This window comes from Callorhinus ursinus, unplaced genomic scaffold (genome assembly GCF_003265705.2).
Source record: "Callorhinus ursinus isolate GAN/ISIS: 27379988/994484 unplaced genomic scaffold, GSC_fseal_2.0 scaffold41, whole genome shotgun sequence".
NCBI lineage: Eukaryota > Metazoa > Chordata > Mammalia > Carnivora > Otariidae > Callorhinus > Callorhinus ursinus.
Genome location: NW_027397103.1, coordinates 3,173,272 through 3,197,039, shown reverse-complemented (window position 1 = coordinate 3,197,039; position 23,768 = coordinate 3,173,272). Strand labels below are relative to the sequence as shown.

Below are 23,768 nucleotides of genomic sequence, written 5' to 3'. Positions count from 1 at the left end.
TTATGTGCTCACTTCCCTGACACCAGCCCATTTTACTGTCACAATGACCCTACAAGGCAAGTAGGATAATAATGATCCCCATTTAACAGACGTCCTGAGGGCCAGAGAGGTGAAATCACTTGCCCAAGGACACATAGATTGGAAGTGGCTGATTCAAATCCAGATCTACCCAGTTCTAAAGGCTGTGTTCCTACCTTCCCCGGGACACCAGCCCTCCCGCAGCCCTGCCGTCACGGACTCACCCCCTTCTCTGTGGACAAGGAATGACCACTCCTAGGAGGGTTGTAGCACATGAGGGCTGAGAGGCAGGGGCAACCACATCACAGCTGGGCCATTTAGGAGCTGTGTGACCTTGGGAAAAGCAACTTCACCTCCTGCAGCCTCAGTCCCCTCATCTGTAGAATGGGAACTGTATCAGAGAGGAACTGTGAGGACTTCACATGGGCCCTCATCCGCAGGAAATGGGCACACTGTCCACACTCCACGCCTCTTAAGGGTCTCCTGACCCATCATACTGCCCCACAGAAAAAACGAAGACAGAAGTCCTCGGAATGGCAAAGAAAAGGCAGCAACTCTTCTGTTACCACTAAGGCTGTGGGACCAAGAGGCCACGGAGGGGTCTCATCTGTTTTTCCCACAGGGCTGGTCACATGACAGGCAGGCAATGAATGTGTCTTCTGAACACACACACACACACACACACACACACACACACACACAGCACAGGAAGGAAATACATCAGCATGTTCTCCCTGGTTATCTCTGAGTTATGGCACCTTATCTTGCTTTCTGCTTATCTGCATTTTCTGACTTTCTTATAATAACATGTATTATTTGTGGCATTATCTAAGATCTTGAAAGACATACACCCAACTGGTACCATAGGTTACCTCTAGGAAATAGGGATGGGAAGGCCTAGTTGATGGGGGGGGGGGGTTTTTTTTTTTTTTTTTTTTACTTTTTGTACATACAACACTGTTTATGTTACTTTTGTAATTTTTTTAAAGAAAAAAATATAAGCCATGTGGCACATGATGGCAGAAATAGCAAGGACGTCGGTGTGAGAAAGACTTGCCTTTAAATGCTGACTTGTCTACGAAGTAACCGCTGTGAATCTCAGTTTCTCCATCTGTAAAATGAGGTAAAAATGCTGCTTTGTCAAGTTTGTTGTAAGGATTAAAGATAACTTGTGGGAAAAAAACACACCCCCGCATACAATAAGTGATCAATAATTGAAAGCAGTTATTAAGGGCTTATTGGGGGGTTATTTTGTCTGTGGTTTTATTCTACATAAGCAGGTGCTTCTCCAGGAACTAATATGGTGAAAAATAAACCCTTAATAAGCACCCAATCAAAACTCTGCATCTCACTACAGGGGAAGCACATTAGAAAGTAAGATGTGTGTAAAATAAAATAGCTATCTATCTTCTCTAGTATCAAATTTTTTTTTAAAGATTTTATTTATTTATTTGAGAGAGAGAGAGAATGAGAGATAGAAAGCACGAGAGGGAAGAGGGTCAGAGGGAGAAGCAGACTCCCTGCTGAGCAGGAAGCCTGATGTGGGACTCGATCCCAGGACTCCAGGATCATGACCTGAGCCGAAGGCAGTCGCTTAACCAACTGAGCCACCCAGGCACCCTCTAGTATCAAATTTGACTCCTTTGGCTCCCCTAGACTCAGCAGTCAGTGACAGATCTTGGACTCCTCAAGCTAGGCAGAAAAATCTGGAGTGTTCTGTTTTGTTCAAATGTATTGGGTTCTTTTTCTTTTCCACCAGGAGGCCTTCCTCTGGCTGGAAAATTCACCAGGAACCCCTCCCCCATTCCCAAAAGACCACAGGGAAGTGAGATTTATTTACCTCGGACACAATGGGGGAGCCGAGCTAATCTTTTCTTCTGTCTTTGGGAATTGGCTTGCCTGTTGACCCAGATGCCCTACACATGCTCACAAAACCCTTCTGCCAAACTTCATTAGCCATTTAGGCTTCTGCGGTGTTATTCTGAGTCCCTTATTTTCTGGCATTAACTTAAAGCAACATTTTCTCACCTCCATTGGCATGCTTCCACAGGTTAGAGGCTTAAAAAATGAATTGCAATGGATTTTGTCACAAATTGCCTAAAATCAAAATGTTTGATTTCATCTCCTATTTCATTTCCAAATGATTAGCAGAGGAGGCCTGTAGCTCCTGTTAGTAGGACTCAGAGACCATTTCCGGGCAAAGCAAAAAACAAAACAAAACAAAATCATCAACAACAACCAAAAAACACCATAGCCTTATCAATTCATGTTTTCCACTAATGAGTTACCGATGTCTGTCGTGGGCAGGAGATCAAGGACTGGTGACAATGTCTGACATCCCCAATCTAATAAAGCATTTTTTTTTCTGTTCACTCCAAAGAAGCACACTAGTGGGAATTCCACATGGTTTGGTGTGACAATAAGAACAACTATTATTTATGGAGTGCCACTGGGAGCTAGGGTTCTTTCCATATATAATACCTCTTATAACAACTCCTCAATTATTAGGACAGTCTTGGCTCCAAGTGTCAGACAACCAACTCACACTATCTTAAGCAAAAGTAGAATTCTTTGGGCTCATGTAACTAAGAGGAGAACCAAGTTTGTGCTTAGAATCACAGGAAGAATTTCAGGAAACAGCCTCAGCAACAGGCTCCAGAAACTTCCTCTCTCATTTTTACTTCTCTCTGTTTGTCTTTACCTGTTGATCACATTTCCTCCTACTATAGACAGGCCTAGTCCATCTGAAGAGGAACATGGCTGGCATGTGCCCAGTGGATATAAAATGCTACTTTCTCCCAACATGTGTATATTGGTCCCAGGGAAAAACTCTGATTAGACTGCCTGTGTCACATGCCTGTCCCTTGGACCAATCACTGTTTCTGGTTAGATGATTTGGCCAGAATTGGGTTCTATTCTCATCCTTTTGGCCAGGGGTCTGTGTCTACTCATAGGAGAAAGGTTTAAAAAGCTTAATAAGGGGATGCCTGGGTGGCTCAGTCGGTTAAGCGTCTGCCTTTGGCTCAGATAATGATCCCAGGGTCCTGGGATGGAGCCCCACATCGGGCTCCTTTCTCAGCGGGGAACCTGCTTCTCCCTCTGCCTGCCACTCCCCCTGCTTGTGCTCTCTCTCTCTCTAAAACTTTTAAAAGATTTTATTTATTTGTCAGAGACAGAGAGATAGTGATAGAGAGTACGAGCAGGGGGGAGAGGGAGAAGCAGGCTTCCCGCAGAGCAGGGAGCCCAATGCGATGCTCGGTCCCAGGACCCTGGGATCATGACCTGAGCCAAAGGCAGACCTTAACCGACTGAGCCACCCAGGTGCCCCAAATAAATAAAATCTTTAAAAAAAAATTAAAAAGCTTAATAAACAGATAAAAATAGGGCTACTATGAACAGCTGTGCAGGTTGCCTACTGGACAAGGGTACCAGCTGAGGGGCTAAGTAGGTAATAAAATCCTGCCTGTACTCTGCTCAGCCAGCCACGTACCCTGGCCCCAGCTACATCTGCTAGAAGAAAGGATGCCTTTTTTCTAATTTATGCAAAGATATCAAAGCAGCAGCGCTGGATGAAACAACAGTTACTTCAGGCCACTGGAAGCTCTAGGAAGTGAATCATGATTACCTCATTTTTAAGATGAGAAAATGGAAGGCCACAGGGGTAAAGTGACTTGCCCGAGGCTATATAGCAGGAAACAGTAGAGCTAGGATTCGAACCCGGGTCTCTGGCTCCAAAGCCCACGCTTTCCATGTGATAACTCACTCAGCTACCTGTCGGGGGGCGTGGGGCTCACCAGGCTCCTAATAGCATGAGGAAGAAGTGAGATAAGTGGATTCTTTGTGCCTCTTCTCTCTGCAAACCCAGCTATCCCCACGGGGATAATCTAACCAAGAAAACCAAGCCAAGCCCCAGACAAGACACTTCACAAAAAATGTTTGCAAACAGCTTGGAAGTCATGGTGTTTCCCTTAAAAAGGTAATTTCTTGCTTGGAACAGTGAGAAATTAGATGCAATCTGTTTTGATTTCTTCCCAATTTAGGACACGCTTTAGTGACCAATCTGAAGACATGCCAGCATCCTTCTGTCTCGAGGAGATGTTAGCTTCGTTTATGTCTCTGTTCATAAAGGACATCTAAATCATCCCACAGGAAAGGCGGCTCAAAATTGATACAGCAGACATGGAGACAGACTGAGCTGCTTCTTCCTGGGTATTATTATTAATAAGAACAGTAATAATTACCATTCAATGGGCATTTACTGTGTGTCATGCCTGATGCTAGAGACATCCATCCCGTGCAGCCCTAATAGAAAGTCAGGGTGGGGTGGGGTGGGGTTATTTTGGCTACTTAGCCTCTGAACACCCTTTCTGTTGGAGAAAAATCCTCCACGGGGTGATTCTTGGTGGAAGCTTGACCTGTTTCCTCCACAAAACCAAAAGACGTCAGAGCTCTGAGAACTCTGCCATATCTTTCCAGAACATTCCATTTTTGCTTAAATTAACCAATGTCTGTGTCTGCTGTTTGCACCCAAGCACCCTGCTACCTGAAAGTGTTCTTATCCCCATTTTACAGATGAGACTCTGAGACTCAGAGAGAGTATGAGACTTGGTTAAAGAGTTTTAAAATGAAGCTATAGAAGGGCAGAGCAGAGCTCCCTGAAGGCATGAGGTGATGCGGTCAACATAAGCAGAGCTTTGTAGTCAGGTTGACTTGGAGATGAACGCCAGTTTCACCCTCTGGGGGACCCCTAGCGACTTATTTAACTTCTCTCTGTGTCTCTGTGTCTTCATCCAAAAAATACAGATGGTTGTACCAATAACATGGAATTCTTGGGAGCATTAAAAGAAATCATCAAAAGAAAAAAAAAAACCCACGTATGCATTGCTCTCAACATCATGTCTGACACACAGAAAGTGCACAACACACGTTAGCTGTTCTATCTGTTATGGCTATTTGTGCTCATTAACCCCTTTCTATCGTGTCATAAGTGGGGCTTATCTGACCACTTACTAGGATTGTCCTGTCATCCCTTCCAACCCCCAGAGACATGGCTGAAGGAAAGTAGAGGGTGAGTAATAAGTCCACCTGCAGTAATATTCTACCTCTTGGCATGGGGGTGACTTCTGAAACCAGACCTTCACTCTGGTTCTTTCTGTGTCTCAGAAGAATCCTGGCACAAACCGGCAGAGGCTCAGCCTGTGCTCGTCGATCACACTAATGACGATGGATTGCCACCCCTTTGCCACTTGATCACCAGCTGCCCAGAGTTTTATCACCATTTCCCAGGGCAGATCAGGCCACCCCCAACTCCTGCCCACAAGGGCCTTTTTTCCCCCCTTACTCCGTGTCACCCAGAACAGAGCCAATTAAAGAACTCACTCATGTCTCCACCCTCCACCCCTTTAATTACAAACAATGCTGGGAGTTGAATAACACAGAACAAAAGACAGATTTATTTACCCCAGGATATAAACAAGATTATCAGAAACAAGCATTCAGAAGCCCTTAGCTCCTGGGAGAATTTTAATTTGCTGACCCCCTGCCTTACAGAAATCTCGGGTTTTTTCACATAATTATAAAACCCCAAGAGTTTCGCCCGCTTGAGTTATTTGTTGGCACACATTCACCACCCTGGGTTCTTGCTCTCATTGGCTAATCCTAAGTATCTCCGCTGGGGCTTTAAACCAGGCTCTTTTCAGACAACCCAGGAAGCCTGAAAGCAATTCTCTTGTCCTGGTGAAATTTTCCTATTGCAGGCTACCTGGTATGACCAGGGTACACAAACAGGAGCAGGGAGGAGGCACTGTTACATTGGCTTTTGGTCATGAATCATTTAACCTCACATCGAAATGGCAGGAAGCCATAAAGAGAATGCACTGGCTCCTGTAACTGAAAAGTCAACCATAAATCCGAGTTCAGGCACAGCCCAATTCAGCGGCCTCAAGCACGTCACTAGGCTCTGTCTTCGGATACCTGTTACCAGTTTTCCTCCGTTAGCTTCCTTCTCATGGGAAAGAAGGTCTCCAGAACGCTCAAGCTTCCAGCCTATCAGCTCCTAGAATTAAACGCCATTGGCTCAGTTTGGGTCACGTGCCCACCCTTGAGCCAATCACTGTGACCAAAGGAAGACATACACTGATTGGCTAGATCTGGGTCACATGCCCACTGCCGTCTCTGGAGGAGAAGGCCAATTCTGTTGCAAGCAGACAGACCGAGGCCCGTGGGTGGCTCGTGATCCCGGAGTCCTGGGGTCCAGTCCTGCATCGGGCTCCCTGCTCAGGGGGGAGTCTGCTTCTCCCTCTGACCTTCTCCTTTCATGTGCTCTCTCTCTCAAATAAATAAATAAAATTAAAGAAAAAAAAGAAGTAGACAGACCGAGGATGTCAGGTGGGTGAATCCCCAAAGAAAAACCTGGGTGCTCTACCCAGAAGAGGGGAGACGGATGCTGGGCAGGTGAGAACAGTGGATGACCGTCAGAGTGTTCCGTGGGATAGGGGCAGCAAAACACCCACAGTCTTCCAGGGACGGCTTGCAAGTGGTCCTTCAGCATCTGTTATAGGTTGAATTGTGTTCTCTCCCTCCTCCCCAGTTTATATTTTGACGTCCTCGTAACCCCCAGTACCTCAGAATATGACCTTATTTGGAGACACGGTCTTTACAGAGGTAACACGTTAAAATGAGGTCATGAGGGTGGGCCCTAAGCCAATTTGACAGGTATCCTTATAAGATGGAGAAATTTGAACACAGACAGATGTACAGGGAGAATGCCATGTGAATGTGAAGATAACCATCTATAAGCCAAGGAGAGGGGCGTGGGACGGATTCTCCCCCACAGCCCTCAGAAGAACCCAACCCTACGACACCTTAATCTGGAATTTCTAGCTTCCAAAAGCGGGAGACATTAAGTTTCTGTTTTTTGTTTTTGTGGTGGGGTTTTTGTTTTGTTTTGTTTTGGTTTGGTTTTGGTTTGGTTTTCATTTTTTACGACAGTCCTAGAAACTAATACAGCATCCTTGGAGGAAGATGGCAAGCCAGGTGGTTGGCTCATGTCTCACTTAAGTCCCTAAGAGACTCCTAAGCTCCACCCAGATTCTTGCACATTTCTGGGGCTTATGGCACCATGGTCACTCTTCCTTTGGGGTACCGATTCCCAGATGGGTTTTCTCTGCTCAATACAGCATTGATTCTGATGGGAAACTCAGCCCTTTTCCATACTTGCCCTCCAGAAAAAGAATCCACTCACCAAGACACGTCTGTACACTTTACTTAAGTCCTGGAGGAAGAAGGAAGAGATTAAGTTGTAAATTCACACAAAGCTTCAAACGTGAACAGTAAGAATTCATTCATGTTCTTCATTCATTCATTCCTTCAACAAAAAAAATTTTTTTGAGGGGCACCTGGGTGGCTCAGTTGGTTAAACCGCTGCCTTCAGCTCAGGCCATGATCCCAGGGTCCTGGGATCGAGCCCCACATCGGGCTCCCTGCTCAGCAGGAAGTCTGCCTCTCCCTCTGCCTGCCGCTCCCCCTGCTTGTGCTCTCTCCCTCTCTCTCGCTCTCGCTCTCGCTCTCGCTCTCGCTCTCTCTGTGTGTCAAATAAATAAATAAAATCTTTAAAAAAAAATTTTTTTTGAAAGTCTAATTTGTGCTGAAGCATGAGAAGATGCAAGATAGACAAGACCCTTGTATCCATGGAACTGATACTTTAGCTGGGAAAACATGATAAATAAGCAAGAGAATTTCAGTAGGAAATGTTGTGGAGAGAATAGCAGCGTTGGGTGGGCACTTTGGGGATGGCATTCTTAACAGAATGACATCTTTTTTTCCTTTAAAGATTTTATTTATTTATTTATTTAGAGCGAGCACGCATGCACAGGAGCGGTGAGGGGAGGGGCAGAGGGAGAGGGAGAAAGAATCTCAAGGGGACTCCGTGCGTAGCGGGAACCCAATGTGGGGATTGATCCCACAACCCCAAGATCACAACCGAGAGTCAGATGCTCAACCAGCTGAGCCACCCAGGCGCCCCTAGCAAGATGACATCTTTAGCAGGAGTTGGGGTGTCCAGAAATGCCTCTCAGAGGAGATGAAAGTGGGAGGGCCTAACTCTAGAAGAAAAGAGAAAGGGATGAGCCATATGAAGGCAGAAGACAGAGAGGACGGGAGAGCATTCCAGGCATCGAGATGCTTGAGAGGGTGAGGAAAAAGCCCCTGGGGCCAGGATGAGGTTAGGAAAGTGACCTCAGATCTCCGGAGCTTCCCTACCTAGTTTTATTATTCAGAGGCTTATCCATCTGGAAACTGCTGAGTATGCCGTAGGTTCTGCTCTGAGTACCTTCTGCAACCAGGTTATCCAGTACAAATATAACACTAGTTACATAATGCATTTTTAGATTTTTCTAGGAGCCATTTTTAAAAGAGGGAAATTGGTGAAATTAATTTTGGTAAGAGATTTTCTTTCACTTAATATACAAAAAAATATTGTCTTTTGGCATGTAAGCAATATAAAAACTGTTGAGATATTTTGGCATCCCCTTTTTTAGCACTGTCTTTGAAACTTGTATACATTTCATATTTACAACATGTCTTAATTTGGACTCGCCACATTTCAGGTGCTCAGTAGCCAGATGAGGCTATGGCCACTGCCTTGTACAAATTCATCTCTAACCATCCGATGGGAGGAGAAAAGTGGACCGTGGGGAAATTCCTTTCAAGAGTATAGTAGGAGCACCATGCTGCAGGTGCACATGGGCTAGAGTGTGGGAATGTCATCCTGACCTCTCAGGTCTCTTAACCTCTGTCTAGGAGTAAAGGTACAATAACAATATTAAAAGTGTCCAGCAGAGAGCTGCAGGGCCCATCATCTACCTGATGGTGGGGCCCCCTTCAAGGAGTGGAAATTCTCACTGGCAGACATCCTGGAACCAGGTCAGGCAATGAGGACGCAGACAGGCGGGTCTTAGGCTGGGCAGCAGGCAGCTCGGACTCCCGGGCAGGCAATGCCACGAGCACTGCAGGTGCTCACAGGGTAGGGGGAGCTCTGTACACGTCCACAGCTCCGAGCATGTTACCTCCGGTAGGTACGTGGAACATTCGATCCTGGAACAATCCAGTCAAGGCAGCATAAAAGTTGCAGCCTGTTCTTGCCGCCACCCTGGGCAGCAGGGTCCGTCCGGCGCTGGAGGGGAGGTGCGCCGGGCAGGGTGGCGGTAGCGGAGGCAGAAGGAAGGGAGCTGAAGTGACAAACAAGATGAATTTGTGAAACATGCACGTGTCCCCCAGGGATGGGGGGAGAAACCTGATTTTACAAAGGAAAATAAAAAGAAAATAGAGGGGAAAATAGAAAGGAAGAAAGAGAAACTGGAAGGGAGAGAAGCTTCTAGAAGTGGAGTAGGGTGAGAGCTTGAGCATCACAATGAAGGACTTAAAAGGAAGAGGAGCACCGTAGACTGATAAAATCTGGGTCCTGCTGGTGAATGAATGAATGAATGAATGAATGAATGAATGAATAAAAAACTGTGTATCCAGCTTCTGGTCTGAGCCCTTTCCATGGCTCATTTAATTTACTCCTCACAACAGCAGTGAGGCCAGTATGATTATCTCACTTTATGGATGAAGGTACTGAGACTCAGAGAGGTTAATTACTCAAGGTCACACAGCTAGAAACTCATACAGTCAAGAATTGAACCTGATTCTGCTCTTAAGTGCTACACTCAAACTTGTTAAGGGGTGTTCTGCAGGACACCATACCCAAAGATCTCTGTTAAAAAAACACAAACACATGCAAAATGGGGTGGGGGAGGGGAGGAGGTTGGAAAGTTTGATCAAGTAAAACTGGACAATGTGGCATATTATCACCTACTTGGAAAGTCACAGCACACAGCAGGAGGCTGGCACAGGCTGTTCTGGTTATCTATTGCTGCATGGCAAACAGCCATTGATGGTTCATTTTATGTGCCAACTTGGCTGGGCCACAGTACCCAGGTGTTTGGTCAAACACTAGTCTCCATGTTGCCACGAAGGTGTTTCTTAGACGAGATGAACACTTAAACCAGTAGACTTGGCGCACCTGGGTGGCTCGGTCGTTAAGCATCTGCCTTCAGCTCGGGTCATGATCCCAGGGTCCTGGGATCGAGCCCTGCATCGGGCTCCCTGCTCCGCGGGAAGCCTGCTTCTCCCTCTCCCACTCCCCCCACTTGTGTTCCCTCTCTCACTGTGTCTCTCTCTGTCAAATAAATAAAATCTTTAAAAAAACAAACAAACCAGTAGACTTTAAGTAAAGCAAATTAATCCTCCATGATATGGGTGGGCCTCACCCAATCGGTTGAAGGTCTTACGAGAGAAAAAGGCCACCCTCCCCATGAGTAAGGGAATTTTGCCTGCAGACCACCTTGGGACTCAAGCTGCAGCATTAACCCTTCCATAGGTCTGCAGACCCCAGTCTGTCAGTCCACCCTGAGGATTTTGAACATCATATATATACCTTATTGGTTCTGTTTACCTAAAGCACCCAGACTAATACCTCATATATAAGATATTATATAATACTAATATCTTGTATATATGTCTTATATATAACTTACACCTTATAATACTAATACTTTATGTATATGCAAAGTATATAAAGTGTGTATGTATGTATATATATGTATGTGTGTATATATATATATATATATATATATATATATATATATATATATGCAGCAGAGACCATCACCTTTATTCCACTGTGGCTGGGATTTCCACTCTGGTGCTTCCTCTAATGGCTCGAACTGTAACGGCTGTAGCCAGAAGACGCAATTCCCAGGTAGCTTTGCACTCACCTGTCTGGCGCCTTGGCGGGATGCCCGGAGGGGTGGGCTCAGCTGGGACTGCCGGCCACAAAGTCTACATGTGCCCCTCAGGACAGGGCAGCCTAATATGCCAGCAAACAAGGTTGAGGTGGTATGTCCTTTTATGATCTAGCCTCAGATGTCACACGGTGTCATTTCCACCATACTCTGTAGGTTTCAGATTCCGGGGGAGGGGATGAAGACCCCACCTCTCAATTGGGCGGGTGTGAGAGATTTTGCAGGGAGGTTATAAAACCTCCACAGAGGCCCCAAAGTAAAGACATCTGTTTAATTTTGCTTAACCTGGCTTTTCTCGAGATTCCACTTATCTATCGTCACAGGTGAAATCGTGTGTCCAAAATTCAGATGTTGAAGTCTTCACACACCCTCCCCCCTACCCTGGTATCCCAGAAAGTGACCTCATTTGGAAATACGGTCAGAGCAGGTACAATCAGACGAGGTCAGACTCGAGTAGGGTGGGTGCCAAATCCAGTATGTTTTGGTCCTTATAAAGGGGGGAAATTTGGACCCAGACAGACATGCACACAGGGACCAAGACATGCAAAGATGAAGGCAGAGGTCGGGGATAATATGCATCAGAGATTGCCCACCAGCCACCAGATGCTAGGAGAGAGGAGTGGACCAGATTCTCCCAGCCCTGAGAAGGAACCAATCCTGCTGATGCCTTGATCTTGCCCTTCTAGCCTCCAGAACTGTGTGGGAATACATTTCTGTTGTCTAAGCCTAGTTCCTGCTACTTTGTTCCAGCAGCCCGGGCCAACACAGGCATCAACTCCATTCGTGCTTCACTCACTCATTCATATTCCAGACCCTTCACAGCACGGCCCCTCCTGACTGCCATTCTCAACGCCAATTCCCCTCACTTTCTGTTCCCTGAAACTAAAATTTGGGGGAAGATTCAATAAAATAATATACTAAGACATCTAGTAAATAGAAAGTGTGCAATAAACAGCAGTCCCCTTTCTGTAGCTTTGGGTGCCCTCCCGGTTACTCCTGCTTGTTCCACCGACCCTGCCGCTTCGGTTTGCTTTCCTTCTTGGGCCTTGCATCCTGAGCCTCTCTTTCAGACACCTGAGCTGCGAGTCTCCTAAAGAGGCTGGAACCTGACTCCTACATAAGCTCCTCCTTCAGGTCCCATGCAGAACTCCCGGGCGGCCCCAAGGCGTGGGTGGGGGGGCTCACAAGGGCATGCGCTCTGGGGGAAAGAGCCTTGGGACATATCTGGGTTTGATGGGAGCAGTGGAAAAGAGGAAATGTTGCAGGGACGGACATATTGCTGAGCCTCAGCAGGAGACTGTGCTCACTCTGGGCTCTAATAAAAATTAGCTGTGTGACTTTGGGCAGGTCTCTGAGCCTCTCTGGGCCTCAGTTTCCCAGTTTATACAACCCAGATATCCTCAAAGATCCTCTTTCCTTTGTGATCTAGACAAGATTGATATAGCTATCTTTGTACAAATTGTAGAAAAATCTGATCTCCTTCCCAAGAGTTCTGTGAACTCCCAGGGATGTTTTTGTTTTGTTCTTAGTTCTATTTAAGGATCATCTGGATGTGCCACTCATGGGGTCCCTTTGACATGGGGGCAGGCAGATGAGGAATTCCGCTCCGTCCTCAACCTCCACCAAGCTAACTGCTCATATGAAGCCTGTATCGCGTATTTGATGCCCACCTCTGATTCTCCCGATGTGAACCCAATTTTCTGGAAACCACTCTTCGCCCACCTCAAACCAAGTAAATATGGATGTGAGGCCATCTCTGGCTCCGAGGGTGAGCAGGTGATCCAGCCCTGGCCAATCAGAGCATCCCACTGCCATGGCCACAGTGATTAAGATGGCCATATCATCAATCAAAGATGGTCATATGATCCTAGTCAATCAAATGAAAATTAGCCCTAGGCCTTTTTGGGAAAAACAACAACAACAGCTAGGAATCAATACCTGAGAATGAACAGTTGGCCTAAAAAATAAAACTGCTAGTTAATTTAGCAGCAAAAAAATGAACTTATTGAGGAATAGCAGTGGATTACAATACAGAACAAGCAAACTACTGCAAAACCGTAAGAAGTCCTCAGAACAAAGGGGAGGAACCCTCTTTTATAGAGGACAGTGGGAGTTGGGAAGGCTGTTATAAACAAAAAGTCCATTGGAGTAAACTGGGAGTTTGAAGTATAGTGGCTTCTCAATGGCTGAGTTGTAACATTCCCTCACTGGCTGGGCTGTTGCTGGGGGAGGAGGAAGCTTTTTACCACTATACCACTTTCCTACCCACCTGCAAGGTCCCTCTCTCCCCTTTAGGTAGGCTATTGACAAGGCATGGTAGGGCATGAGAGCTCCCCCTGCTGGCCTCCCAACTCCATTCTAAAGGAGGTTTCCTTTTCTTTTCCTTTTCTTAATTCTCACAGAACCAAAAAAGAAGAGATATAAAAAGGCACCAAGTGTTGGGGCACCTGGGTGGCTCAGATGGTTAAGTGGCTGCCTTCAGTTCAGGTCATGATCCCAGGGTCCTGGGATTGAGTCCCTAGTTGGGCTCCCTACTCTGCGGGGGACCTGCTTCTCCCTCTGCCCCGCCCCCTGCTTGCGTGCTCTCTCTCTGTCAAATAAATAAATAAAATCTTAAAAAAAAAAAAAAAACACCAAGTGCCAATAACATTATTTAAGGCCCTGGACCCAGCCATGCCCGGTGTATTCAATTCATAAGCAAATAAACACTCCTGGCTTATTTTTTCTTAATCCAATCTGATTTTTTTTTTAAGATTTTATTTATTTATTTGAGAGAGAGAATGAGAGAGAGAGAGCATGAGAGAGGGAGGGTCAGAGGGAGAAGCAGGCTCCCCGCCGAGCAGGGAGCCTGACGCGGGACTCGATCTTGGCACTCCAGGATCATGACCTGAGCCGAAGGCAGCCGCTCAACCAACTGAGCCACCCAGGCGCCCCTCCAATCTGATTTTTTTTATCTATCACTTGCTTCCAAAGACACCTGATATTAAACCTTACTGAAAACTTGAGAGGGTAGATAAATTTACAGCATAGCAATGCAAATAATATAAATTCAATATCAGATAGTCTTGTTCCTAGAAGTTCTTTGTTTTGCTAACTAAGCATCTGCGCACCTCTGCCACAAGGCTCAATGATCTCCATTCCAAATTCCTGTTTATTCTTTGCATAGCTACTCCCACAGCAACACCCTTCCCCCCCACAAGCGGTTATAAAAGTATTCCCCTAAACAAAGAAAATTCCCTCCCTGAGGGGAATTCTTGTACCAGCTATTGAGAAAATAAAATTTTCAGTCCCCTGCCTATTCAGTGAAGAGGCTGGACAAAACTTTCTCTCGAGTCCATGCAACTTAAAAAACTCTGCAGTTCAAAATACAATAAAGCCATTAAAATTGTGGCCTAGGAGAATGTTTTTCAAAATGTAAGTCAGAACCCATTAGTGGGGTCTTGAAATCAATTTACTGGGTCATAACCAGGATTCTTTTTCATGAAAAAGAATAAAATAGGAAAACAACCAGAGTACATCATACATAATAGAGGTGAGTAGTGGTTCATGAGACTTTTATTTCAATTAGAAATTGAGAGGTGCTGGACACACACTGAACTAGATCATAGTTTCAAATGTATTCTAACCATGGTACAACAAGTATGGAAGCTAATGGTGAAAATCAGTACTTGTAGGGGCGCCTGGGTGGTTCAGTCGTTAAGCGTCTGCCTTTGGCTCAGGTCATGATCCCAGGGTCTTGGGATCGAGTCCTGCATCGGGCTCCCTGCTCCACGGGAAGCCTGCTTCTCCCTCTCCCGCTCCCCCTGCTTGTGTTCCCGCTCTAGCTGTATCTCTCTCTGTCAGATAAATAAATAAAATCTTTTAAAAAAGAGAAAATCAGTACTTGCTGATGGTGAAAGATGTTAGTTAAAAAAAATTAGTATATGTACTGTGATCTGTTGTCAAAGAGAACAACAGAAGAGACAAGATATAGATGTAGATGTGGATATACCTGAAAATATACAGAATTATGTATACCAAAAGACTAAATTATTATCCCTAGATTGGGGAGAGGGGGTTTATGGTGTTTTTTTTCATTTTCCAGTGTATACCTTTTAAATCTTGTTTTTAAAAAGTTACTTCTATAGTAAATTTAATTTATTCCTACAGTAAATTTAAAAATTTCTTAAAGCCTATTTTTATTTTGAAAGGTAAGTATACTCCTAAAAACCTTCCAAGAAGACTACCTGGAAGAGAAATATACCCAAATATTAACACCGGTTTTGTTTGTCTGTTTTTGCTTAACTCTTTGTTTTAAATGTTCCCAGCACAGACAGGTGTTACTGTAAAAATAAAAATAAGAGGGAAAGTGTCAGTCTTAATTTCAGGATTCTTCCCCTGGGAGGAAGAAGTTTGCAGACAAAACTGGGAAAATCAGAACACAGTTAAGGGGTAGGGCCCGGTGGGGGTGGGGGGTCGGGGGTCGGGGTGGGAAGATATGCAAATCCTTTGAATGGATTTTCCACATCAGTGAGTTCCCTTTCTTCTTTCAGCTACTGGCTGATGAAGGTGTATATTCGAAAGCAGCTATTATTCATTCCAAATGTCATACTCCTCAACACCTGTTTGAAAGAGCATGTTTTATTGAGAAGGAAGTGTCACTGAAGCTACGAGAGAGAGAGAGACAGTTTCTACCCAAGTGCCAGAAGTCCGGGGACTGGCAGACAAGACACAGTCCTGTACTTCTGAGGCTGTCCTTGACCAGGATGCAGATGGCAGCAGAGGACAAAACCAAAGAGGGGAGGCAGGGAGAGTCTCTTCAAGGAAGTTATTGTCAGGAAATTGAAAAATTGGGCCACCCATCCAGACTGTCTAAACAATGACGCCCAAAAGAAGGTAAGAGTGGGAAAATTGCCTCCCAAATGGTTAGTTGAATTGTGAGTTCAAAACTATAAGTTATAAAAGGAAATTACAGGGGGGAAAACGTGGGAGGGAGGGAGGAGAGCAAGGAGGGAGAGGGGTAAAGGGAACAACAGTTGTAGACGAAATTCTCACCTGTCACTTTTCAGAAGAACAGGGGGAAATGCAGCCTGGGGAGGAGATGCATATTTGGGATCAGAGAAACACAAATGTAGACATTTCCACCTCCTCTTGGTAACAATCAATCGAGCGGCCTCATCTAGAATGCTCAGCGCTCTGGCTTCCGGGGAAGAAGCTGTTGTGCCCAAGCTTTGTGCCTGGAATGAGAAGCCATTGGTTCTTGCCTCTTCTTTTCAGGGGATAATAGTTTTTTGCTTCTGGGTGTAAAACGGGGAAAGGAACTGACAGTTACTTGTATTTGTGTGTTTTTTAAAGTGATGCAGGCACGTGGGTTAGGGAAAAATTCAAATACGACAGAAGGCCATCCCGTGTAAAGGAAGTTAAGCTCTATGCCATACATCTGCTTGGCCCCAGCCACCCCAGCCCCAGATCCACTTTCCACTTGTTTGGCCCCAACGGGCTCCTGTGCCTTCTGGCTTCCGGTGGGTTGAGCCAATGGGAACCACTGGCAGGAGAGCAGAGGAAAGGAGCGGGGTGTGTTTGGGGCATCCTTCCCATGAGTTTGCTTCAGACTGGCGGTGTCTCTCAACCACAGATCACCACTCCTCCCAAGGCCTCCTTCTCTACAAGATCTCTCTCCTTCAAACCCTCCCCTGATCCCATAGAGATGGCCACAGCTTCCTGGATTCTAGCCCTCGGTCACTGCACTTTGTCCCGTGTCCCCTACACCCATATTTGTGTAAATGGCCACATGGTAAATAATCCTGCCTCCTATCACCCTGACTCTGCCTTCCTGTCCCGCTGGGCCCTGACCTCTTTCTTCTTTCTCTCTCCTACCAGTCAGCCTATGATATACTGTGTCTTCCTCTCTCATTTTTTAAACTTCGCCTATCTTTTTTTTTTTTTAAAGATTTTATTTATTTATTCATGAAAGACAGAGAGAGAGGCAGAGGGAGAAGCAGGCTCCCAAGGAGCAGGGAGCCTGACGCGGGACTCGATCCCAGGACCCTGGGATCATGACCTGAGCCGAAGGCAGACGCTCAACCATCTGAGCCACCCAGGCGCCCCCAAACTTCGCCTATCTTGAAGATCGTGCTGGATGCTTTCTCTTTGCGCAGCTTCTACCCCACCCATTCTCCACTCCTCACAACCATGTTCTGTGCTTTTGGAGGCTGACCTGTATGGACTCATCCGTGGGCTCCTTTGCCCTGTGGCATCTAGTTGGGCCCCGCCGTTGGGGGCCAATTATAGATCAGAGGTACCTACAACAGATACGCAGGCAAGAGGTGAGTGAGCTTTGGGTGTTCATCCCTCTGCCCCCTCCCTGCCGAGTTGCTGCAGTTGACCATTTCCCTCTTCAGAAGGCCATAGCTCCTCCAACCGGACAGTCCTCTTCTGTGAAAAAAATTATATAAATAATTTGAGGCTTTGAATAATATCACTCTTCAGAGAGGGATACTTTTGATTGCCAGCAGTTAGGAGAGGGAAGACCACCCTTAATCGAGTCAGAGATTGAGTTGATTTAAAGCTGATTTTTAGTCTTTGCAAAGGAAAGTCCTTTTCCTGTTTACTGTCACTCTTATAGTATAGACCATTAGTGGATTCTTTTTTTTTTAAGATTTTATTTATTTATTTGAGAGAGAGAATGAGATAGAGAGAGAGAGCATGAGAGGGGGGAGGGTCAGAGGGAGAAGCAGACTCCCTGCCGAGCAGGGAGCCCTATGCGGGACTCGATCCCGGGACTCCAGGATCATGACCTGAGCGGAAGGCAGTCGCTTAACCAACTGAGCCACCCAGGCACCCCGGATTCTTTTTTTTTTTAATTTAAATTCCATTAGCAAACATATAGTACATCACTAGTTTCAGACATAGTATTCAATAATTTATCGTTGCATATAACACCCAGTGCTCATCATATCACGTGCCCTCCTTAATGCCCATCACCCAGTTACCCCATCCCCCCACCCAACTCCCCTCCAGCAACCCTCAGTTTGTTTCCCAGAGTTCTGCGTCTCTCATGGTTTTTCTCCCTCTCTGATGATTTCCCATTCAGTTTTTCCTCCCTTCCCCTATGATCCTCTGCACTTGCTTATATTCCACATATGAGTGAAACCATATAATTGTCTTCCTCTGATTGACTTATTTCACTCAGCATAACACTCTCCAGTTCCATCCATGTTGATGTAAATGGTAAGTATTCATCCTTTTGATGGCTGTGTAATATTCCATAGTATATATACATACCATATCTTCTTTATCCATTCATCTGTCGATGGACATCTCGGCTCTTTCCACAGTTTGGCTATTGTGGACATTGCTGCTATGAACATTGGGGTGCAGGTGCCCCTTCGGATCACTACATTTGTATTTTTGGGGTAAATACCTAGTAGTGCAATTGCTGGGTCATAGGGTAGCTTTATTTTCAACTGTTTGAGGAACCTCCGTACTGTTTTCCAGAGTGGCTGCACCAGCTTGCATTCCCACCAACAGTGTAGGAGGGTTCCCTTTTCTCTGCACCCTCGCCAACATCTGTCGTTTCCCGACTTGTTAATTTTAGCCATTCTGACTGGTGTGAGGTGGTATCTCATTGTGGTTTTGATTTGTATTTCCCTGATGCCAAGTGATGTGGAGCATTTTTTCATGTGTCTTTTGGCCATTTGTGTCTCTTCTTTGGAGAAATGTCCGTTCATGTCTTCTGCCCATTTCTTGACTGGATTATTTGTTTTTTGGGTGTTGAGTTTGATAAGTTCTTAATAGATTTTGGATGCTAGCCCTTTATCCATCAGTGGATTCTAACTAAGAGGAAGAAAGGAGGGAAGGAGGGAGAGAGGGAAGTGGAGGAGGGTGAGGAAGGAAGGGAGGGAGGGAGGAAGGCAGGAAGGAAGTTAATTCAGTTTTCCAAGAGGACAAAGAGCTAATTATGTTAGCCAGAATTTATTTTGTACCTCTTATGTGTTATGTTTCTTACCTAGCATATGTATTAACATACGTTTTGTATCTAATATGTGTAGATGACAGAAAAATATAGGCAAAGAGATAGGTAATTATGTCATTTAACCTGCTAATGGCCCCATAAGTTCAGTGATTTGGTTTTTATTCTTCATCATAAGGAAATAGAAGCTTATATAAGTTAAGAAACTTGCCCAGGGTCACCCAAGCTAACATATAAGATTGGAAATCAGGATTTAAACTCAGTTCTGTTTGGCTTAAATGAATGTTTATATCTTATGTAAAACAGCAGCTTACAAACAGGATGTGTGGCAGGGGTTCCTACCCCCTACCTGTGTGTTAGAATCATCTGGGAACTTTGTTTTTATTTAATTGAAAATTCAGTGATGCCTAATATTTAATTTTAAGTCACTAACTCTGCAGAGCTCTGCTGAGCCTCCCTCTATTATTCTAAACCCTCAGTGCCATCCTGCTCTCCCTAGACCTGGGAAATTCACATTTTTAAGGGCATAAATAAATGGGGGTGAAGAGCGAAGTGAAACCGAAGGAAGATGCGTGATGTACTTGTTTTGTCGGGCTGCCGGAACAAATTATCACCAAATGAGCGGATTAAAACAACAGAAACTGATTCTCTCGAAGTTCTGGAGCCAGAAGTCCAGAATCAAGGCAGCGGCAAGGACATGCTTCCTCCAAAGGCGCTAGGGCAGGACCCTTCCTTGCCTCTCTCCTAGCTTCTGGTTGTTGCTGGCAATCCACGCTGTTCCTTGGCATGCAGAGGCATCCCCAGTCTCCACTTTGGTTGTCACATGGCGTTCCCCCTGTGTGTCTTCTGTCTCTACCTTCAAATTTCCTTCCACTTCTAAGGACACCAGCCAGGGGATTAGGGCCCACCCTGATCCAGTAGGACCTCACCGCACCTTGATTATACCCACAAAGACTCTTACTCCAAATAAGGTCACATTTACAGGCACTGAGGTTTAGGACCTGAACACACCTTCTGAGGGGGACACAATTCTATCCATACAGGTAGGAAGCACGTAGTGAACAGGAAATTGTAGGTGACTTGAAAATCCATGGAAATACCCAGCAGGGGGAGTGTTTTCTTACCCGGGAAGGGGGTTGGAGAAGTCTTCTGTGGATGTTCAATAAAACAAGGCTTCCCCCAAAGGCTAAAGAGTAAGTCTTCCAGGTGACTTGGGAAATCCCAGTTGTCTTGGCAGGGCTTGCAGCTATGACCCCAGGTCGTTCTGTTGAACTGAACACACACATACCGCTCTTTAAATGAAAGAGCATCCAGACCGTGTGACAGAGTGCTGAAGTCAGTCACTGAGTCAGTCATCAAACCTGGGTTAGTCTCAGGCAACCTCTACCACTAACAAGGTGCTAAATCCCACAAGCTTTGATTTCTACCTTTGTAAAACGGGACTAAGAATTCCCTAATTCCCACCCACCCCACAGCCCAGGTTGCTGTGAGATGAAACATGTCCAAATGGAGAGCATTATTCATGGAGGAAGCTTGGGCCACATCCTAGAATCCAGTGCGGGGGAATTCACTAGGAATATTCCTTGGAGACCACACCACTTCCCCCACGACTGTGCCTGGTATACCAAAGCAGAGAAAGAAAGAGGAGGGAGAGGATCATAAGCATTGCATTTTCTTCTTCTCATTTACAGAGATCCACCCTTCTCAGGGTGCAGTTTGGAGGATAAGGCAGGAATGGGCTCTGGGATCACAGACCTCCCAAGAGTCCATGTAGCCAGCAGGAACTCTTCTTTAATCTAACGAAGTACGGGAATCCTCGGAGGTGGTGCAAATGCACATTAGCCAGTGGTATTTCGTCCTGGCAGCAATTCATCGATAGATGGCCAGCTACCAGGTGTCAAGGGAGCCCCAAGTTTTCCTTTTGCCTTGGGCCCCATCATTTGTAAATCCAGTGCTGGCATTTTAGTAGAAACACCCAGAAGGAGTTCTCTGGGTCTAGCTGCAACAGAAGAGTATATTACAGATATTCACAAAACGATGACTTTTCCAATAGGTTTTTAATGCCAAACATATGTACTCCTTGCCGAAATTCAAATGTTTAGCAGATTCTGAGATTTCACTTCAACTACCCCAGCTGGCGTCCGACACATTCCACAATTTTTCTTCTACTTGATAACATCTATTTTTAATCCCTTCAGATGCCTTTCTTTTTGGCAAATTGGGAGGAGAGAGTGCCTGTCGCTCCGCGTCTTTCAGTTCGTATTTTGCATAAATCAACCAGGAATTAAGAATTAAACAATCACTTCATATCTTAGTTGTCAAATATTTCACTGTTGGGAGATGCATTTACATATCTGAAAACATGTTGGCCTCTCGGTATGTCGGGGATGTGGAGAATATATAAAGAAACTCATTGGGATACCGATGAGAACAACAGCAAGAAAGTGATTTGGGGCCAGGTAGTCAAGGAAGGTAGGAAGTCCACGTAACCAGATGAGGGGGAGGGCCTGACCTCCCTGGTTATTCCAGTCAACACTGACCTATGTCAGGTTCCCCAGAAGCAGACCCAGAACAAGAGTTTGGATAGAAGGGGTTTCCTTGGGGGGCCATCCAAGCAGTATCTCAAGGGCGTGGGGAAGCGAAACGGGGAAAATGAGGAAGCCAATGCTTCCTCATCCATGAACAGGCAACTGCTATCAGCAAGTCAATCCTGAAGGAGACCTCTGGGGGATTACAGAGCACACTCCAGAGATGTCCTACCCACGGGGCCAGCAGGTGAGGTATTAACCACAAACTCCTGCCCGTCATTACTTTCCATCTACCCCTGTGGGTGTTAACTTCTTGCACGTCCAGGCTGCTCAGTTCAAAGAGAACACAGGCTTATGGCCCTATGGTTCCCAAACTAGGCACCGAGGCACCCCAAGGTGCCACAGAAAATTCACAAGAGAGGCTAGGGATACTTTAAATATTTGAGGGAAACAAGGCGACATCTATTCAACACTGCGTGAGCTATTAAGGTGAGATAACTCAATGGTATGGGTTGATTTGTGCCCCCCCACCTCAAATTCATATGTTGAAGTCTTAACCCCCAGTAGCATAGAATGTGACCTTATTTGGTTGAATACCTCTAGTGCTGGGGAGCTCATTCTCTCCCTATGGAACATACCCCTTCTTAGAAAAGGGAAAGAGCATACCTCGAGCCCTTACTGGGTACTAGGTTCTATACATTCATTATTTCACTTAGTGCTCCCACCTGTATAAGGTGGGCATGACCATCACTATTTACATATGTGGTGAAATTGAGACTTGGAAGAGTAAAATCCCTTGACCAGGATCTCATTACCAATAAATGGCAGAGCCAAGATTCGAACACATGTCTTTTCAATTTCAGAGCCTTTTCTACTTGGAAATGTTACATGGCTCTGACAGGTGGGTGTTAATAACAAAAGACATAAGAGCTGACCTTTACTGAGCTCTTCCTTTTTCTAGGCCTGGTGGATTATCTGTTTGGTTTTCCTCATAGTCCTATAAGATTATCACTGAGGCTGCTCAGCAGCCAAGTCAGTCTAGCCCCAGAGCTTATGCCTTTTATTTATTTATTTATTTATTTATTTATTTATAAATATTTTATCTATTTATTTTAGAGAGAGAGCGAGCGAGTGAGCAGGGGGAGGGGCAGAGGGGGAGAGAGAGAGAGAATCTGGAGCAGTCTCCGCCCTGAGCACAGAGCCCGATGCAGGATTCAATCCTATGACCCAGAGATCATGGATCTCATGACTCAACTGACTGAGCCACCCAGGTGCCCAGAGCTTATGTCTTTTAAATGGTAACCCTGCTGTGTATTTCCTCATATTGAGCCTAAACCCTCTTCCTATTCTCTGGACGCATACAGAGCTAGCAGAGTCCTTCTTCACCAAGCCTGCCCCTCAAAGCTGCATGAAGACAGCCCTTTGTCTTTCTGTTCAGAGCTGAATATTTTCCATCTTGTCTCACTTTCTCATCCCAACTCATCCCCAGCCCCATCTACTGAACACAGCTCAGTTTATCTGCATCCTTCTGAAAGCACTTGCTGATTGCTTAATGCTGCCCACAAAGGAAACAGGAGGACCAAAACTTCCTGTGAAAGGGAAGGTCAGACTGAGTCTTCAGACGATGGTGAAAAAAATTATGACTTCCAAGCATCGGCGTCTGGAGCTGTGTGGCAGGGCACTTTGTATTTGATGGAGGGTCATCTTGCAGCTGATGCCTTCTAAAGAGAAACTGAGGTCATCGCATGGCCAAGATGACATCATAATCCTCAGCAGCTCAAGGTTTAGAGATAAAACATGAATCAGATTGATTCCGTGTGAAATAATGCCAAGGATAAAGGATGCAGATTGGAACATGTGCAGTATATCTTCCACAAGCTGAGAACCTACCCCATAGGGTTATTGGAAGAATTAAATAAATTAATGTATGGAAAGTGCTTAGTAGAGCACCTGGCATGGAACGAATGATCAATAAATATTAGTATTAATATCAGCTGTGAAATGAACACTGCATGTAAAAATGAGTAATTCTTTCTGGAGATGAGATGTCAGGAAATAATAATAGTTGCCACTAGGATTCTTTATGTGCTCAGCCTTTACATATATTATCTGTTTTAATCCTTGACAACCTGTGGAAAAGTTATTTCCCCCTTTCTAAAGATATGGAAGCCAAGGCTCAGCAAAGTTAGGCATCTTATCCTGGGTCATGAAGCTAAATGGTTAAGAACTTGGGTTTTAGACTCAAACAGGTCTGGCTTTTTTTTTTTTTTTTTAAGATTTTTATTTATTCTTGAGAGACAGAGAGAGAGAGAGGCAGGCTTCCCGAGGAGCAGGGAGCCCGATGCGGGACTCGATCCCAGGACCCCAGGATCACAACTTGAGCTGAAGGCAGACGCCACCCAGGCACCCCAAGGCTTTTTTTTTTTT

General features: G+C 45.4%; 1 long non-coding RNA gene across 1 annotated transcript; it reads right to left on the bottom strand.

The window, feature by feature from the left end:
- Positions 1–1,026: 1,026 nt before the first annotated feature.
- LOC141370622 (uncharacterized) lies at positions 1,027–10,910 on the bottom strand. Its single transcript, XR_012374814.1, has 3 exons — positions 10,836–10,910; positions 8,881–9,245; positions 1,027–1,129 (listed from the first exon to the last, which is right to left on the bottom strand). It is a non-coding gene; the product is annotated as an uncharacterized lncRNA (long non-coding RNA).
- Between the last annotated feature and the right edge of the window lie 12,858 nt (positions 10,911–23,768).